The sequence below is a fragment of the Octopus bimaculoides genome, chromosome 2 (genome assembly GCF_046866305.1).
Source record: "Octopus bimaculoides isolate indiv1 chromosome 2, ASM4686630v1, whole genome shotgun sequence".
Taxonomy (NCBI): domain Eukaryota; kingdom Metazoa; phylum Mollusca; class Cephalopoda; order Octopoda; family Octopodidae; genus Octopus; species Octopus bimaculoides.
The window spans coordinates 28,604,313-28,609,860 of record NC_142929.1 but is presented as its reverse complement, the minus strand read 5'-3'; positions in this window follow the sequence as shown (position 1 = coordinate 28,609,860).

Sequence of the window (5,548 nt, the reverse complement as noted above, 5' to 3'; positions counted from 1 at the left end):
TGAGAAATACGCTTACAAGATCTCAAAAAAACACTGTTACAACGCCAATATCCCTCCACACTCATAGATCTTGGAATAAAACGTGCCGAGGAACTTGACAAAAACACACTAAAAACCAACCAACATAATAACACACCCAACCCCAAAATACTTCCATACATCTCCACCCATAACCCCAAAAACATCGAAGCATACACCACAATTAAACAAAACCTCCCCTTACCCACCACAGACCCGAAAATGAACAATATCATTAATACACACAAAGTCCTTAAATGCAAAAGGCAACACAAATCTTTGAAAACATTATTAACCAATTCCAAACTACATACACCACTTCCACCCCCATCAGTTAAAAAATGTGCACGCCCTAATTGTGGTGCCTACCCCTACCTACTGGAAGGCTCTGAATTTACCTTCAAACGAGGAACAAAGTTAAAAATTAGAACCAATTTCTCTTGTTCCTCTGGTAACCTCATTTATGTCCTCACTTTCGCAGGTTGCCAAAACTTCTATATCGGACAGACGAGCCTCCCATTAAATAGAAGAGTAGCTGTCCATAAGGAACAAATAAACCTCCCTCAATACCGCCAAATTCCACTCAGTGGCCACATAGACTCTTGCGCCAGAAACAAAAACCCTAAATTCATTATATTCCCTTTCTATCAATGTAAAGACAGAATCTCCACACAAGAAAGAATCAACAAGGAGAATCTTTTCATAGAGAAATTCCAACCATTTCTTAACACACACACCCCCCTCAGTGACCTTATTTCTCTATGAACAGACACAAACTTCCTGTTGAAAAAGAGTTCATAACTCCAACTAAAAACACTTGTCTCCCCTTACACACACTTCCTGTTTTTGACACCACATTTCCTGCTTAACACAAACTTTTAACCCTTTTTTTTAAACCTAACAAAACTCTCAACTCTCATGCATCCTTATTTTTCCTACCAGTTTATACATGAACTACTATTGAACTACAAAAGCTCAAAGACAATATAATGTATGGGTATATTTTTTTTTTTTATATATTATTGTTTTATATATTATTTTCTTCATTTTGTACTTCTTTGTAAAAAAAACATTTTCATTCTCCTTCTTCTTGATAATTTACTTTTTCGCAATGAAAACCGGTTAGAAGAAATCTTTATTAAAATATGCTTCCAGTTTAGCATTCTGACTTTTTTTCATTTTCCTATATATATATATATATATATATATATTTATTTATTTATTTATTTATGGGTTTCAGCCAAGTGGCTGCGGTCATGCTGGTGCACCACCGTGATTTTCCGTCTTTATGCTGTGCTCTCTTCACGTTCCTTGCATGGCTCTTCTCCCCCACCTGATATGGTCCAATCAAGAGTTTTGATGGCACATCTGGTGTATAAGAGAATTTGACATCGCTGCCCTAAACTGCGTCTCATTACGAGCCATTGGTTCGTCTGGTATCGTGGAGAGGAAAGCGTCAAGTTTTGTCTTGAAGACCTCCGCATCCATGTCTTGCATGTCTCTCAAATGTTTTGGCAGGGCATTGAAGAGCTGAGGTCCTCTGAAACCGAGGCTGCTGCAGTATCTCGTTCTTATGTGAGATGCAGTGGACGGCACCTTTGGCACCATGCAGTGGCGACCCGTGCGGGCATTCCTGTAGTACTTGATGCCAAAGTTTGGCACCAGTCCTTCCAGTATTTTCCATATGTATATTATTACATATCTCTCCCGCCTGCGCTCCAGGGAGTAGAGACCTAGTGCCTTCAGTCGCTCCCTGTAGTTCATCTGTTGGACTGTGGCGATCTCTTTTGTATAGTGCCGCTGAATTGCCTCGAGTTCTGCTGTCCGCTTAACACTGTGTGGTGACCACAACTGAGAGCAATAGTCTAGGCGGCTCAGAACAAATGTCTTCCATAGAGTCAACATGACTTTTTGATCCCTTGTACGGAATGTCCTCAGTATCCACCCTGCCAGTTGTCTGCACTTTGCTGTCAACTTGACAATGTGCATGTGAAATGATGCATCACTACACATGTTGATGCCCAGATCTCTTACTGTTTGTGGTTCTGGGATTGCAGTACCTCCAGGCCCTGTGTATGCCAGTTGGGAGGTACTTGTGGTCTTGTAGCGCAGTACTTAAAATTTTTTTTTTTTTGCATATATATATATATATATATATATATATATATATATATATATATGTATTTATATGTATATATATATATGTATATATATATATATATATATATATATGTATGTATATGTATATATATATATATATATATATATATATATATATATATATATATATATATATATAGGTATACGTATATATATATATATATATATATATATATATATATATATATATATATATATATACGTATATATATATATACATATTCATACAAAAATTAGTACGCGCGAACTCAAAATATCTCTAAGTGATTTCGAACCAGCAACTTTTGTTATTTTAGTGTTATAATAAATCAATGTCGAGTTAATAAATTAAATAATCTTCTTAAATCCAAGGTCGTATACATTTAGATGGTATTGTTGATTTATGTGATCCCACTGCTTGCCGAGTGCTTATTTAATGACTGCCAAAGGGTTAAAGTCAGTATCGGTGAGGCGAAGTTTTGATTCAGAACATAAAGAGCTGAAATTAAATACTGCAAAGCATTTAGTCCAATACACTATCGTTTCAACCATTCACTTCAGTTATGTATATATGATGATTAATTTTATTTTAAAATCTCTGTGGAATGAAAACGTCTACTAGTCGGGATAGAAATGTAACAGCTTAGTTGTGCTTGCATACATTAACCTCAAACTTTAATTACATTATGAGCCTATATATCGTCTGTTAGAATTTTAAAATCTATATTTAAACATTCGTATTGAATTTCAACATCTATCTATTTCTTAATTACATTGTTTTTGTCTTTTCTTATTTTAATAACTAAACTCCCATTTTTGTAGCTAAACTCACTCTTACTCTTTCTTACGTATTTCAAGCTATTTTTTACGTATATGTTATTTATGTTAACCTTTTTTGATCTAACCTTTTGGGTCTGTTAACCTATTTTGGTCTTCATTTGATGTGGATTTCTACTCTAAAGGTCATTTACAATAATAAACTAATGTCTTATAACCATAATCTTTCTTTCCATTACTAACAAAATTAGCTTTGTTGATAAAGTTTTCCGTAACTCGAGAACTTTTTTTTTAATTTTCAGAAAAAGAAAAATGCAGTGCACAGCTTTAAAGTTAATTTTGGTACAATTAACTGAGTGGGTGGTAGGAGATAGAAGGACCTTTTGTCTGCAATAACTCACATAGACATATAGAGAGAGAGACATTTTTCTCCTGATAATAAGCATGTGATCAGTAACTACACTAACTGGATTAAATTGTTGTCATCTACGAGGAAATCGTTTGCTCGAGCTAATGATGAAATCTACTTATCCGTAAGACACAGATTCTTACAATTTCAACATGGCGTATAGACATGTATGTTAAATATGTATGATTGTGTTTGCGTTGTTAGATATGCATGATTGTATTTCCGCGTTGTTATACACACATACTGACATTGTGATTAAATTGTCAATATAGAATTTATTTTCTATATACATACATTTACATTATTGCGAACATATATAGAAAATTATACACGCTTACGTGTATATCCCCCTCGCTCAATCACTCTCTCTCTCACCCTCTCTCCTTCTTTCTCCCCATCTCTCCCCCTCTCTCTTTCTCTCTCTCTCTCTCTCTTTCTCAGATACATGCATATACATGCAAACACGCTTTCCTATATTTTGTACCAAATTCGTTGCTCTGTTGTCTTTTTTTTTCTGTCCAAGATGTTAAATTTTAGCGATACAAGTTTTTCGTGTTCTTGTGTTTTGTCTATCCTAATCACAAAGACCTAACTGTATATTTTCCTTGTGTTAATGTATTGTATCTATTGTATCAATTCCCTGTCAACCGTATCCGATGGTTGTTGACGCCACCAGAAGTAAAGATTCTGTCTAAAGTGTGAAAACCGCGAGACTCTAAGACATGAGTAATTTTTTGTATGTTTTTTGTTTGTTCTAATATATAAGCCATGATAGATCGTTGACCAAGCACCATTCAATTTTTTTCTCCGTGTTTTTCTCCTTGTTTTCTCCGTATTCTTTCTGTTGAAGAGCGTAGCTCGAAACGTTAAAGACTTTATGTATTCCCGAGCGTCAAACTAATACATCTTTTTGTTGTTTACACCGCCTGTCCTTGTTTGTTGTTGTTTTTTTTCGTACATTCTCCCATATATATATATATATATATATATATATATATATATATATATATATATATATATATACGCGCATGCACGCGGTTAAGCACATAAATGCACAACTGTCCGACGAACGAGTACGTAAAACTCCGAGTAACAGTTTTTGTGATGGTTTTACACGGTGCGGTGAATATACGCAATAATGGAAATAACATTGACATCACATTTTAACAGATATATTTATATACGGCGGCCAGCTAGCAGAAACGTTAGCACGCCGGGCGAAATGCTTAGCGGTATTTCGTCTGCCGTTACGTTCTGAGTTCAAATCCCGCCGCGGTCGACTTTGCCTTTCATTCTTTCGGGGTCGATTAAATAAGTACCAAATACGCACTGGGGTCGATATAATCGACTTAATCCGTTTGTCTGTCCTCGTTTGTCCCCTCAGTGTGTAGCCCCTTGTGTGCAGTAAAAAAATAAGATATATTTACCAAAATTACATAAAAATATCTTGAAATACTAAAAAGTAAATTTATTTAATAAAATCGCCATTGGCTTCGACCAAGGCCTCCAGAAGACTTCGGAATCTCCTGCAACTCTTCTGGACGGTCCCTTTGTTTAAGTTGGTGAATGCTACCATAATCTTTGATTTCACTTCATCTTTGGTGTTACAATGAGTTTTGTTGGTCTCTCGCTCAACTGCTCCCCACACATAATAATCAGGAGGATTGCAGTCTGGGGAGTTAGGTGGCCAGATGTTAGGTGTGATGTGGTCGCAGAAATTGTCTGACAGCCATCACTGGGCTCTCCTGCTTGTGTGGTATGGTGCAGAGTTCTGTTGCCAGAGAAAGGATCTTCCTGCAGCCACTCTCTTGACCCAGGGCAGCACTACTTCCTCCAGGCACTTGATGTAAGCCTCCGTGTTGAGTGTGAGGCCGTGTGGGAAGATGAATCGAGGCATAACGTTGCCATCACTCCAAACACCATGATGCTGACTAGATGTTTGATTTTTATCACTCTCGGTACATGTCCTGTAGATTAACATCTAAACACTCTGAAATGTTCGTATTGGAGCTTCCGCACGAATGCCAAGCAGTACAGTACGTCGTTTCCAAATGTTTGGCTGTTTTTCTCACAGACGGTGCCTAACTGACACTACAGTACTTTGTAGTCGACAAAATTAAAAACAAACAATGCGCATGCTCGAACTTAAAAATATAAGTTATTATTATCAAAGAATGTATATATGTATTTTAATACTTTTGTGAC